We start from the raw sequence: 15,419 nt of genomic DNA, 5'->3' as shown, positions 1-15,419 counted from the left end.
TCCACAGGAAAATGCAGTGTTTCTACTGGAGGTAGGTGTCAAGTTTCCTTTTTATGTTGTCAAAGGAATCTGCTCCCATATAATCAGCCTGGCCCTGTTCCCACTGCTCCTTCCATTCTTCTGAGGATACAAAAGGCTGTGCCATAGCTGGGATCTCGCCAAGGGACAGATGTGATATGGCTCCAGAGACATCTTCCACATTTACATATGAGCAGGTGTCTTTGACAAGGCCAAATTGTCGAAGCAGAGGTAAAACGTTGCTGGTAAACATGTTCCACCACAGGATGAGAAACTCTGGATAAGTTATGTTGGGATCATGGGAATCACTTTTGACACTTTTTGTTTTGGGATCATGTATATAATTCCATGGTTTGACTTGTCCCAGGAAATGCACAACTTTGGCACTTACACCAAACACTTTAAATGCTGGGAGATGGGAGTATATAGAGATGCTGCTTAGGTTATAAATAAATGGCAAGTGTTTTCTGATATCTGTTGTTGCCCAGCTGCTAAAAAATGTGTTCAGGCTGGGTGCAGTGGCTCATGCCTGTCATCCCAGCACTTTGGGAGGCCAAGGCGGGTGGATCACCTGAGGTCAGAAGTTCAAGACCAGCCTGGCCAACATGATGAAACCCAGTCTCTACACAAATACAAAATTTGGCCGGGCATGGTGGCTCACACCTGTAATCCCAGTGAGAGGTGAGGCCAGCTGGACTTCCTGGGTTGAGTGGGGACTTGGGGAACTTTCTTATCTTACAAGAGGATTGTAAAATGCACCAATCAGTGCTCTATAAAACACACCAATGAGCACTCTGTAAAATGCACCAATCAGCACTCTGTAAAACGCACCAGTCAGCACTCTGTAAAATGCACCAATCAGCAGGATTCTAAAAGTAGCCAATCATGGGGAGGATTGGAAAAAGGGCACTCTGATAGGACAGAAATGGAACATGGGAGGGGACAATAAGGGAATAAGGGCTGGCCACCCCAGCCAGCAATGGCAACACACTTGGGTCCCCTTCCATGCTGTGGAAGCTTTGTTCTTTTGCTCTTCACAATAAATCTTGCTACCACTCACTCTTTGGGTCCGTGCCATCTTTAAGAGCTGTAACACTCACTGCGAAGGTCCACGGCTTCATTCTTGAAGTCAGTGAGACCACGAACCCACTGGCAGGAACCAACTCTGGACACATCTTGGGGGCTCGTCCGCGATGTTGCAATGCAATGGTCCGGGTACCATCGGACCCCTTTCACTTGCTATTCTGTCCTATTTTTCCTTAGAATTCAGGAGCTAAATACCGGGCACCTGTTGGCCAGTTAAAAGTGACTAGCGCGCTGCCAGACTAAAGACATGGGTTTCAGGCTTTCTGGGAAAGGGCTCTTCAACAACCCCCGACTCTTTGGAATCAGGAGCGTTGGTTTGCCTGGAACCAGCTTCCACTTTTCCTGCACTTCTAGGCTGAGCTGAGGGTCAACAGAGAGGAAAGCCATTCAGCTCTGGGGTCCCAAGAAGAAGTTGGTTGTCCCTGCAGCCCTGAGCAGAGCTCTCAAAGTTACGTCACCCAAGTGAGACTCACCTATCTATCCTATCTATCATGACCATTGCCTCCTGGGTCCTAACGCCTGTCAGACAAACTTCCTGTTGCCTCTCTTCTCCGAGGCTAGTCCTGCTTCTGAAAATCACTCCCTAGTTTCTTCTATAAGGATGATTTCTAATATAGATTTTGGGACTCTGTTCCCTTCTTTAGGCACCCAGGCTCACCAATCAGAAAGAACCCAAATTGTTCAATGGGAAGTAAGCACCCTGGGGCACATAATTTTTGACCAGAGCCCCGTCAGGGGGGACTATCTGGAATACCATCTATCCTTTTAGGATCCCTCCTCAGACTAGCAGAACTAACAAAGGCTATTCCCAAAGCTAGCATATGGGGAGCCTCAGAAATTATAGATTCCTAAATTGGGGGGATAGGCTTCCTATTCCTATGATGAGAAGTGAGGACAAAAGGCGTCACCCTTCCAACCCTGGAGATCCCTTCCCTCCCTCAAGTTATGGCCCTCCACTCCATTTTGAGGTATATCATCTTTATAGGACAAGGGTAAGGTCCCAATACCAACAGGAAAAAACACTTAGGACTCTAACAGGTTTTCGAGAATGCATCAGTAAGGGCCACTAAATCTGACCTTTCTCAGTCCTCTTGTGGTCTAAGAGGAAAGGCAAGTGTACAGGTTTTCAAGAATGTGTCGGTAAGGGCCACTAAATCTGACCTTCCTCTTTGTAGGAGGAAAACAAGTGTTTCCACTGCTGCTTCAGTGAGCGCAACTATTCCGAACAGCAGGGTCCAGGGACTGTTGCGGGTTCTTGGGCAGGGGGAAAAACAGACAAAAACCACGGGTGGTTTTTTCTTTCTGTTTTAGATGGGAAACACTCAGGCATCAACAAGCTCACCCTTGAAATGCATCCTAAGCCATTGGCACCAATTTGGCCCATAAACCCTGAAAAAGAATTGGCTTATTTTTTTCTGCACTATGGCCTGGCCCCAATATTTTCTCTCTGATGGGGAAAAATGGCCACCTGAGGGAAGTATAAATTACAATACTATCCTGCAGCTTGACCTTTTCTGTAAGAGGGAAAGCAAATCGAGTGAAATACCTTATGTCCAAACTTTCTTTTCATTGAAGGATAATCCACAACTACACAAAGCTTGCAATCTACATCCCACAGGAGGACCTCTCAGCTTACCCCTACATCCTAGCTTCCCTACAGGTCCCCTTCCTATTAATGATCAGCCTCCTCTAATCTCTCCCACCCAGAAGGAAACAAGCAAAGAAATCTCCAAGGGACCACAAAAACCCCTGGGCTATTGGTTATGTGCCCTTCAAGCTGTAGGGGGAGGGGAATTTTGCCCAACCTGGGTACACATCCCCTTCTCCCTCTCTGATTTAAAGCAGATCAAGGTAGATCTGGGGAAGTTTTCAGATGATCCTGATAGGTATATAGATGTCCTACAGGGTCTAGGGCAAACCTTTGACCTCACTTGGAGAGATAACATGCTACTATCAGATCAAACCCTGGCCTTTAATGAAAAGAATGTGGCTTTAGCTGCAGCCTGACAGTTCGAAGATACCTGGTATCTTAGTCAAGTAAATGATAGAATGACAGCTGAAGAAAGGGACAAATTCCCTACCAATCAGCAAGCCGTCCCCAGTATGAATCCCCACTGGGACCTTGACTCAGATCATGGGGACTGGATTTGCAAACATCTGTTGACCTGTGTTCTAGAAGGACTAAGAAGAATTAGGAAAAAGCCCATGAATTATTCAATGATGTCCGCCATAACTCAGAGAAAGGAAGAAAATCCTACTGCCTTTCTGGAGTGGCTATGGAAGGCCTTAAGAAAATATACTTCCCTGTCACCTGACTCCCTCAAGGGTCAATTGATCCTAAAAAATAAGTTTATTACTCAATCAACCACAGATATCAGGAGAAAGCTACAAAAGCTAGCCCTGGGCCCTGAACAAAATTTGGAGGAATTATTAAACCTGGCAACCTCAGTGTTCTATAACAGGGACCAAAAGGAACAGGCCAAAAAGGAAAAGCAAGATAAGAGAAAGGCTGCAGCCTTAGTCATGGCCCTCTGACAAACAAACCTTGGTGGTTCAGACAGGACAGAAAATGGAGCAGGCCAATCACCCAGTAGGGCTTGTTATCAGTGTGGTTTGAAGGGACACTTTAAAAAAGATTCTCCAATGAGAAACAAGCCACCCCCTCACCCATGTCCAGTATGTTAAGGCAATCACTAGAAGGCACACTGCCCCAGAGGACAAGCGTTCTCTGGGCCAGAAGCCCCCAACCAGATGATCCAACAACAGGACTGAAGGTACCTGGGGCAAGTGCCAGCTCATGTCATCACCCTCACTGAGCCCTGGGTAAGTTTAACCATTGAGGGCCAGGAAATTGACTTCCTCTTGGACACTGTCATAGCCTTCTCAGTGTTAATCTCCTGCCCTGGACAGCTGTCCTCACAGTCCGTTACCATCTGAGGAATACTGGGACAGTCTGTAACCAGGTATTTCTCCCACCTCCTTGGTTGTAATTGGGAGACTTTGCTCTTTTCACATGCCTTTCTTTTTATGCCTGAAAGTCCCACACCCTTATTAGGCCAAAGCTGGAGCTATTAGCTACATGAATATGGGGGACAAGTTACCCATTAGTTGTCCCCTACTGGAGGAGGGAATCAACCCTGAAGTCTGGGCATTGGAAGGACAATTTGGAAAGGCAAAAAATGCCCCCCACCCGAGTTCAAATCAGGCTAAAAGACCTCACCACTTTTCCTTATCAAAGGCAATACCCTTCCGGCCTGAAGCTCATAAAGGATTACAGGATATTGTTAGACATTTAAAAGCTCAAGGGTTAGTAAGGAAATGCAGCAGTTCCTGCAACCCCAATTTTAGGAGCACAAAAACTGAATGGTCAGTGGAGACTAGTGCAAGATCTTAGACTCATTTATGAGGCAGTAATTCCTCTATGTCCAGCTGTACCCAACCCCTATACCCTACTCTCTCAAACACCAGAGGAAGGAGAATGGTTCACGGTTCTGGACCTCAAGGATACCTTCTTCTGCATTCCCCTGCACTCTGACTCCCAGTTTCTCTTTGCATTTGAGGATCCCACAGACCACACATCCCAACTTATGTGGACGGTCTTGCTTCAGGGGTTTATGGAAAGCTCTCATCTGTTTGGTCAGGCACTGGCCCAAGATCTAGGCCACTTCTCAAGTCCAGGCACTCTGGTCCTTCAGTGTGTGGATGATTTACATTTGGCTACCAGTTCAGAAGCCTCATGCCAGCAGGCTACTCTAGATCTCTTGAACTTTCTAGCTAATCAAGGGTATAAGGTGTCTAAATCAAAGGCCCAGATCTGCCTACAAGTCAAATATCTAGGCCTAATCTTAGCCAGAGGAACCAGGGCCCTCAGCAAATAATGAATTCAGCCTATACTGGCTTATCCTTGCCCTAAGACATTAAAACAGTTGCAGGGGTTCCTTGGAAGCACCGGCTTTTGCCAACTATGGATCCCTGGATACAATGAGTTGGCCAGGCCACTCTATACTCTAATCAAGGAGACCCAGAGGGCAAATACTCATCTAGGAGAATGGGAACCAGAGGCAGAAACAGCCTTCAAAACCTTAAATCAGGCCCCAGTACAAACTCCAGCCTTAAGCTTTCCCACAGGAAAAAACTTCTCTTTATACATCACAGAGAGAGCAGGGATAGCTCTTGGAGTCCTTACTCAGACTGGTGGGACAACCCCACAACCAGTGGCATACCTAAGTAAGGAAATTGATGTAGTAGCAAAAGGCTGGCCTTACTGTTTATGGGTAGTTGCAGCGGAGGCCATCTTAGTATCAGAGGCTATCAAAATAATACAAGGAAAGGATCTCACCAACTGGACTACTCATGATGTAAATGGCATACTAGGTGCCAAAAGAAGTTTAACCGCCTGCTTAGATACCAGGCACTACTCCTTGAGGGACCAGTGCTTCAAATATGCACTTGTGTGACCCTCAACCCTGCCACTTTTCTCCCAGAGGATGGGGAATCAATCGAGCATGACTGCCAACAAATTGTAGCCCAGACTTATGCCGTCTGAGAGGATCTCTTAGAAGTCCCCTTAGCTAATCCTGACCTTAACCTATATACTGATGGAAGTTCATTTGTGGAGAATAGGATACAAAGGGCAGGTTACGCCATAGTTAGTGATGTAACAGTACTTGAAAGTAAGCCTCTTCCCCCAGGGACCTATGTCCAGTTAGCAGAACTAGTGGTGCTTACCCGAGCCTTAGAACTGGGAAAGAAAAAAAGAATAAATGTGTATACAGATAGCAAGTATGCTTATCTAATCCTACATGCCCATGCTGCAATATGGAAAGAAAGGGAGTTCGTAACCTCTGGGGGAATCCCCATTAAATACCACAAGGATATCATGGAGTTATTGCACGCAGTGCAAAAACCCAAGGAGGTGGCTGTCTTACAGTGCTAAAGCCATCAAAAAGGTGAAGGAGAAAAGGCAGAAGGAAACTGTTGGGCAGACGCTGAGGCCAAAATTGCTGCCAAGCGGAACCTCCCATTAGAAATACCTACGGAAGGACCCTTGGTATGGAACAACCCTCTCCAAGAGATTAAGCTGCAGTATTCCCTGACCAAAACAGAATAGGGAATTTCATGGGGCCATAGTTTTCTCCCCTCTGGGTGGTTAATGACAGAAGAGGGAAAGGTACTCATACCTGAAGCCAACCAGTGGAAAATACTTAAGTCCCTCCACCAAACTTTTCATATGGGTATTGAGAATACTCATCAAAGGGCCAAATCCCTAATTATAGGGCCAAATCTCCTCCAGACCATCCAGCAAGTAGTCAAAGCCTGTGAGGTGTGACAAAGGAATAATCCCTTGGTCCATCGTAAGGCCCCTCTGGGGAAACAAAGAATAGGGCGCTATCCTGCAGAGGACTGGCAGTTAGACTTCACCCATATGCCTAAGTCAAGGGGATTTCAATACTTGTTGGTCTGTGTTGATACCTTTACAAATTGGATACAAGCCTTCCTCTGCAAGACAGACAAAGGCTCGGGAAATGGTTAAAGTCCTAATTCATGAAATAATTCCTAGATTTGGGCTTCCCCAAAGCTTACAAAGTGACAATGGTCCAGCCTTTAAAGCCATGATAACTCAGGGAATTTCCAGGGCGCTAGGGATACAATATCACCTTCACTGTGTCTGGAGGCCACAATCCTCAGGGAAGGTTGACAAGGCAAATGAAACACTTAAGAGGCACTTAAGGAAACTAACACAAGAAACTCATCTCCCATGGCCTACTGTCTTGCCCATGGCCTTGTTGAGAAACCAAAATTCTCCTCACAAAATGGGGCACCTACTATCCCTTCAGTGTAACTACACCTTACAACTTTAAGCCCCAACTGATCATAGTAACTTCTGAGTCACCCAAACAGCTCCATTCAGATGGCTTGTCCACTTCTCAGTTCGCCCCAAAATCATCACCACCTCCCTGCTTAACAAACAGTCTAGGTTTTGTAATGGCAAACATACTCCCTGCATGACCATTCACCCCTGGAGCCCCTGCAGCAGCGCCTCCACCACTAGTGAATGTCTTCTTATCCCCTCTTTCAATCACTCTCTCGAATGATTCCTAGTAGATACAAAATGTTTTTTTCTCCAATGGGAAAATAGAACACAGGAAGCCACTCAGTTTGCTCCCAATACCCCTTTCTAGCTGCTCACCAGAGCTACCTTGGCAAGTACTCTAGGAGTATGGGAAAATGAAAACAACAAACTCACACACTTTTTAAACATACACAACCAGCCAAGGCATATTCCTCTTATGTGGAACTTCAACCTATATCTGCCTCCCCACCAACTGGACAGGCACCTGCACCTTAGTCTTCCTAAGTCCCAACATTGACATCGCCCCAGGAAATCAGACCCTATCAGTGCCCCTCAAGGCTCAAGCCCATCAGTGCAGGGCCATATAACTAATACCCCTACTTATAGGGTTAGGAATGGCCACTGCTACAGGAACCAGAATAGCCAGTTTATCTACTTCACTATCCTACTACCACACACGCTCAAAGGATTTCTCAGACAGTTTGCAAGAAATAACAAAATCTATCCTTACTCTACAATCCCAAATAGACTCTTTGGCAGCAGTGACTCTCCAAAACCACCAAGGCCTATACCTCCTCGCTGCTGAGAAAGGAAGACTTTGCACCTTCTTAGGGGAAGAGTGTTGTTTTTACACTAACCAGTCAGGGATAGTGCAAGACACTGCCTGGTGTTTACAGGAAAAGGCTTCTGAAATCAGACAACGCCTTTCAAACTCTTATACCAACCTCTGGAGTTGGGCAACATGGCTTCTCCCCTTTCTAGGTCCCGTGACAGCCTTCTTGCTATTACTCGCCTTTGGGCCCTGTATTTTTAACCTCCTTGTCAAATTTGTTTCCTCCAGGATTGAGGCCATCAAGCTACAGATGGTCTTACAAATGGAACCCCAAATGAGCTCAACTCACAACTTCTACCGAGGACCCCTGGATCAACCCACTGGCCCTTTGACTGGCCTAGAGAGTTCCCCTCTGGAGGACACTACAACTGCAGGGTCCCTTCTTCGCCCCTATCTAGCAGGAAGTAGCTAGAGTGGTCATTGCCTAATTCCCAACAGCAGTTGAGGTATTCTGTTTAGAGGGGGGATTGACAGGTGAGGGCAGTTGTACTTCCTGGGTCAAGTGGGGACTTGGGGAATTTTCCTGTCTTACAAGAGGATTATAAAATGCACCAATCAGTGCTCTGTAAAACGCACCAATCAGCACTCTGTAAAATGCACCAATCAGCAGGATTCTAAAAGCCAATCGCAGGGAGGATTGAAAAAAAAGGGGACTCTGATAGGACAGAAATGGAACATGGGAGGGGACAATAAGGGAATAAAAGCTGGCCACCCTAGCCAGTGGTGGCAATCCAGTCGGGTCCCCTTCCACGCTGTGGAAGCTTTATTCTTTTGCTCTTCAAAATAAATCTTGCTACTGCTCACTCACTGGGTCTGTGCCATCTTTAAGAGCTGTAACACTCACTGCGAAAGTCTGTGGCTTCATTCTTAAAGTCAGCAAGACCACGAACCCACCGGCAGGAACCAACTCCAGACACACCAGTGCTTTGAGAGGCCAAGGCGGGTGGATCATGAGGTCAGGAGTTCAAGACCAGCCTGGCCAAGATGGTGAAACCCCGTCTCTACTAAAAATACAAAAATTAGCCAAGAGCGGTGGCAGGTGCCTGTAATCCCAGCTACTCGGGAGGCTAAGGCAGGAGAATTGCTAGAACCCAGGGGGCGGAAGTTGCAGTGAGCAAAGATCGCACCACTGCACTCCAGCCTGGGCAACAGATTGAGACTCTGTCTCAAAAAAAAAAAAAAAAGAAAATACAAAAATTAGCCAGGCATGATGGCGGGTGCCTTTAATACTTTAATACTAGCTACTTGGGAGGCTGAGGCAGGAGAATCGCTTGAACCTGGGAGGTGGAGGTTGCAGTGAGCTGAGATTGCGCCATTGCACTGCAGCCTGGGAGACAGAGCGAGACTCAGTCTCAAAAGAAAAGAAAAGAGAAGAAAAGAAAAAAATGTGTTCAGTAAGCCTTGGTCCCCACCATCAAAACTACCTTGCTCAGAAGCAAGATGCAACAGCTGATTATATATTTAAACTGAAGGCTGATAAACGAAGACTTCGGAATTGAAGCAGTCAGGCCACCTTGGGTCTGGTCCTGCTGACAATTCTTCTCTCTCAAAAAGATCATCAATATTTGCTAGGACCAGAGTATCTGCATCCATAAATACACATTTTGAATACTGTGTAAGCAACCAGCAGTGGAGCTTTGTCAGCGTGATACCCAACTCTGGCCTCTTCATTAAGGTTAGATGAGCAAAATTGTGCCGTCTGAGACATCTACCATGATGACTTCATCAAAGACTGTCTCTAAAACTTTTCTCATGGAGTCTGAGACCTGAGGGGTGGTGAGTATGACCAGTCTCTTGGTGGTCCTGTGCTGTTTCAGAGATGACCCCAGGGCCAGGACACCTTTGGTGTAGGCATCATTCGTGGTCAGTGTCACAAAGGCCTGATCTGTCATGGTGCTGCTGGGGGTGCAGGCAGCCGGGGCAGCCGCAGGTTGGGAGGGAGCAAGGGCAGCAAGGAGGGAGCAAGGGCAGCGAGGAGGCACAGAGGGACTATCCTTTAAAACTCTGCAGGGGTTCAACTGGAAGGTGCCAAAGTTAACTCTAGATCAAAAAGAAACTTTAGAATTTTGATCTTAGAGAAGTCTGCCAAGGATTCAAAAGCTTCAAAACACTTGATGAAAACATGACCACAGGCCATTGTGAAATAATACTCATTCATTTAACCAGAGTGATATCAAAGACTTAAAAAGCAATACAGAAAATAACGTGGATGTAAAATCCTTAACCCTTTCAAAGCTCAAAAAAATCTAATAAATATAACAGGAAATTATCTTGACAAAATGTAAAATCTTTCTTTTTTAAGGCTTCTCCTTACTGGAAGCTCATTTATCCGAGCTTGCAACAACCTGAAAGTCATACCTGATGAGAAGGTACTTGAATTCAATCAAACACGGGAAACATATGTGTCCAAGGTTATATGTATACAGCATATTATACAAAAATGTGGCCGGATGTGGTGGCTCGCACCTGTAATCCCAGCATTTTGGGAGGCTGAGGAAGGTGGATCACCTGAGGTCAGGAGTTCGAGACCAGCCTGACCAACATGGGGTCAACCCCATCTTTACTGAAAATACAAAAATTAGCTGGGCATGGTGGCAGGCACCTGTAATTCCAGCTACTCAGGAGGCTGAGGCAGGAGAACTGTTTGAACCTGGGAGGCAGAGGTTGCAGTGAGTCGAGATCTCACCATTGCACTTCAGCCTGGGTGACAGGGTGAGACTCCGTCTCAAAAAAAAAAAAAAAAGAAAGAAAGAAAGAAAGAAAAATGTAAATAAGAACTAGTATCTTGAGCAGAGGAATACGTGGCTCTTAGTAAAACCATGAGAAATTTCTTGGTTACATGAAACAATTCAGATACATGGAAAAAAGCCAAGAGGGCCGGGCGCAGTGGCTCATGCCTGTAATCCCAACACTTTGGCAGGCTAAGGTGGGTGGATCATGAGGTCAGGAGTTTGAGACCAGCCTGGCCAACATGGTGAAACCCCGTCTCTACTAAAAATACAAAAATTAGCCAGGTGTGGTGGCGGGCACCTGTAATCCCAGGTACTCGGGAGGCTGAGGCAGGAGAATCACTTGAAACTGGAAGGCAGAGGTTGCATGAGCCGAGATCGCGCCACTGCACTCCAGTCTAGGTGACATGAGGGAAACTCTGTCTCAAAAAAAAAAAAAAAGAAAGAAAGGAAGAAAGAAAAAAGCCAAGAGTACACAAACCAACTTACAGTGAAGAAAAATATTGCTTTCCTAGGACTTTAAGACAGAACATCAGAACATTTCAGTGTCAGGTTATAACAGCAGAGTTAGAACTGGAGAAAAAAGTTACAGGAGCTAACTAAAGAGTTAAAAGAGAGTTATTACCCAAGTTGAGCAAAAATATATAGCTTCTGAAGGGGAGAAAGAAGAGCTGATGGCAATGATGCATGACCCGCAAATTGTGTAGCAGGATACCACAAACTTTGAACTTCTGAGGTATGAATTTGAGGAACTCCAAGAGGAAAACTCTACCCCAAGAAGTGAAATTACTATTTCATTATTATTGTTATTATTATTTTGAGACAGAGTCTCGCTCTGTCACCCAGGCTGGAGTGCAGTGATGCAATCTCAGCTCACTGCAATATCCGCCTCCCAGGTTCAAGCGATTCTCCTGCTTCAGCCTCTTGAGTAGCTACAGGCACCCACCACCATGCTTGGCTAATTTTTTGTAGTTTTAGTAGAGATGGGGTTTCACCATGTTGGCCAGGCTGGTCTCGAACTCCTGACCTCAAGTGATCCACCTGCCTCAGCCTCCCAAAGTGGAAATTACCATTTTAAATGAAAAAGACAGCAGTTTAAACCTTGAATTAAGAAAATTAAATGTAAATGTAAAACAAAAAATGTGCAGAGAATTAAAAATCAAAGCCTCTTGCAAATTTTACTAACAGCAGATCAGTATTTCGAGAAAAGATTATTGTTCTAACATAGGAGACCAAATTTTTAGTTGTATCAGTGTTTTCGTGTGTGCGTGTGTGTGTGATGGAGTTTCGCTTTTGTTGCCCAGGCTGGAGTGCCATGGGGTGATCTCTGCTCACCGCAACCTCCGCCTCCCAGGTTCAAGCGATTCTGCTGCCTCAGCCTCCCAAGTAGCTGGGATTACAGGCATGTGCCACTGTGCCTGGCTAATTTTGTATTCTTAGTAGTGATGGGGTTTCTCCGTGTTGGTCAGGCTGGTCTCAAACTCCCGACCTCAGGTGATCTACCTACCTCACCTTCCCAAAGTGCTGGGATTACAGGTGTGAGCCACCACGCCTGGCCCAGTGTATTTTTAATATTAAAGTTCAATCTTTAAAAGACAAATAATTGCCTTCTTATTGTAGTCAACTTGATGACACACAAAATTTCTTTCATAAATCCATTATTTGTGATCTTTTACAACCTGCACAGACCTTAAATGACATGCTTAGAATTTCTGCTTTTTCCAATACTTCCTCTTTTCTAAATAACTAGTCATTTTACTTTAGGATAAAAACTGACCACATAAGATTCTTTCTCATACAAAATTATCCTCTTTTCTTTTTAACCTTCCTTGCCCAAAATACTTTTTCCTCCCTATAACTTTCTTTACATTTCCCTCCTACTTAACCGCTTTCTTTCTATCTTGTTTCTATTCCTTTCCTAAGCACATATTTTGAAACAACTTTTAAATAAACTCTGATTTGAAAAGAGTTTTAGTTTTCTCAATAAAGAACACAGTTTTGGCTGGGTGTGGTGGCTCATGCCTGTAATCCCAGCACTTTGGGAGGCCAAGGCAGGTGGATCACTTGAGATCAGGAGTTCCAGATCAGCCTGGCCAACATAGCAAAACCCTGTCTGTACAAAAAATACAAAAACTAGCTAGGCATGGTGGCAGGTGCCTGTAATCCCAGCTACTCAGGAGGCTGAGGCAGGAGAAGCGCCTGGACCTAGGAGGCAGAAGTTGCAGTGAGCTGTGATCACACGACTCTACTCCAGTCTGGGCAACAAAGCTAGACTTCATCTCAAGAAACAACAACAACAACAACAAACACAGTTTTTAATGCCTTTCTTATAAGTTTTATAATTAAAAACACATCTGGCCAGGTGCAGTGGCTCACGCCTGTAATCCCACTTTAGGAGGCTGAGGCAGGCAGATTGCTAGAGGTCAGGAGTTCAAGACCAGCCTGGCCAGTGTGATGAAACCCTGTGTCTACTAAAAATACAAAATTAGCCAGGCATGGTGGCAGGCACCTGTAGTCCCAGCTATTCAGGAAGCTGAGGCAGGAGAATCATTTGAACCTGAGAGGTGGAGGTTGCAGTGAACCAAGATCATGCCACTGTACTCCAGCCTGGGTGACAGAAAGAGACTTTGACTAAAAAAAAAAAAATCTAATTTTTTTGGTATGTTTTATATACAGAATGATATCTATCTATCTATATCTAGAATGATATCTATCTATCTATATCTATAATACACACACATATATACATATATGAATTTTTAATTCTTAGTAACCTCAGTCTCTAGCAATAACTTTTTTTTTTTTTTTAGACGGAGTCTTACTCTGTCACCCAGGCTGGAGTGCAGTGGCATGATCTTAGCTCACTGCAACCTCCGCCTCCTGGGTTCAAGCAATTGTCCTGCCTCAGCCTCCCAAGTAGCTGAGATAACAGGTGCCTGCCACCATGCCAGCTATCTGTTTTTTTTTTCTAGCAAGAGATTTTGAACTGTCACATATCAATATTTCATAGACGAGAACCATTTCATAATTTTTATTTTTATTTATGTATTTATTTATTTGAGACAGAGTTTTGCTCTTGCCACCCAGGCTGAAGTTCAGTGGTGCAATCTTGGCTCACTGCAGCCTCTGCCTCCCAGGTTCAAGCGATTCTCCTGTCTCAGCCTCCCAAATAGCTGGGATTACAAGCATGCGCCACCATGTCTGGCTAATTTTTTTTTTTTTTTGTATTTTTAGTAGAGATGGGGTGTCACTATGTTGGCCAGGCTAATCTCGAACTCCTGACCCAGGTGATCTGCCCACCTCAGCCTCCCAAAGCACTGGGATTACAGGTGTAAGCTACCATTTCATAATTTTTAGAAACATGTTTCCCAGCTGGGCATAATGGCTCATTCCTATAATCCCAGCACTGTGGGAGGACAAGGTGGGAGGATTGCTTAAAGCCAGGAGTTTAAGACCAGCCTGGATAACAAAATGAGACCCCATCTTTACAAAAAATTAAAAAAATTAGCCAGGCATGGTGGCACATGCGTTAGTCCCAGCTACTCAGGAGGCTAAGTAGGAGGATTGCTTGAGCCCCAAAACTTGGAAATGATCTGGATATTTATGAGTACCTATCACTTAATTTAACATAACATTAAGATTTCAAGTTACATGGAAACTTATTAACATTTATCTCATATTTACCTAATTAATCTCATATTTACCTAATTAATCTATTTGTAATTGTTATAACAATTATACCTAGATTAGTTAGGAAAACTGATGTATTAGATAAAACTAGTCATCTTTTCAAGTTGTTTCCCTGTTAACCATTTTTATAGAGTGTGACCATGAGGTGTTCACCTAAGAACCTTAAATTTAAATATATAGGTATTTTGCCTACAACTCAGAAGATACAGTTCTTTTCTTTTCTTTTCTTTTTTGAGACGGAGTTTTGCCCTTATTGCCTACGCTGGCGTGCAATGGCATGATCTCGGCTCACTGCAACCTCCTCCTCCCGGGTTCAAGTGATTCTCCTGCCTCAGCCTCCCGAGTAGCTGGGATTACCAGAATGCACCACCACGCCCAGCTAATTTTGTATTTTTAGTAGAGATGGGTTTCCTCCATGTTGGTCAGGCTGGTCTTGAACTCCCAACCTCAGGTGATCCGCCCGCCTCGGCCTCCCAAAGTGCTAGGATTATAGGTGTGAGCCACCACGCCCAGCCTGATACAGTTATTTTCATTATACCAACAATATTGCACAAGACTATTCTGTTTTTAGGTTTAATTTATAGTTTGATAACCTTTGTGACAAGCCCTTACAGTTAAAACATCTAGTGGGCACAAATATAAAACTGTCTGACCAGTAAATCCAGGCAAAAATGTATACTGAAAATTCCGAAGACATTTTTATTTTTATTCTACTACCAAATTTAAAATCAGCTTCTTTGTCAAATTTACTTCAGTCACATTAATTAAAAGGCATTGAGTTAATTATTATATATGTTACATGAATGCTCATTTATCTAAGCTAATCTGAATAGAATTTCTTAAGGGAACTTTGGTTGATAATGCCATATTTTACCATGTAAACACAACATATAACATAATACATATGCATGTACATAAACATACCTAAACACATATACACACACAAGGCTCTGATAGCTTTCATTTTAGAATTTTAGTCATAAGATAGTAAAACAAACATGAGTTCAAAAAAGACAGTTGGATCCAAATTACTTTTTGGCAAAATGGGACCTGTTCACATGGCTAAGTTTTTATTTGACCTGAAAGGTAATCTAATGAAGGCTGTGAATCAAAATTTTGGGCAAAACAGTTACCATAGAAGTTTCAATTAAAAACAAACACTTTTTACTCTTTTAACAGTTTCAAATGAGTTTAGGGTTAAATATTTAAA

At 44.2% G+C, this 15,419-nt stretch overlaps 1 pseudogene; it reads right to left on the bottom strand.

The window, feature by feature from the left end:
- Window positions 1-8: 8 nt before the first annotated feature.
- On the bottom strand, window positions 9-9,682 carry LOC101126441 (glycogenin-1-like; annotated as a pseudogene).
- Window positions 9,683-15,419: the final 5,737 nt, after the last annotated feature.

The sequence above is a fragment of the Gorilla gorilla genome, chromosome 7 (genome assembly GCF_029281585.2).
Source record: "Gorilla gorilla gorilla isolate KB3781 chromosome 7, NHGRI_mGorGor1-v2.1_pri, whole genome shotgun sequence".
Classification (NCBI taxonomy): Eukaryota; Metazoa; Chordata; class Mammalia; order Primates; family Hominidae; genus Gorilla; species Gorilla gorilla.
Note: the sequence above shows the minus strand (reverse complement) of the source record. Positions and strands in the feature narration are given on the sequence as shown.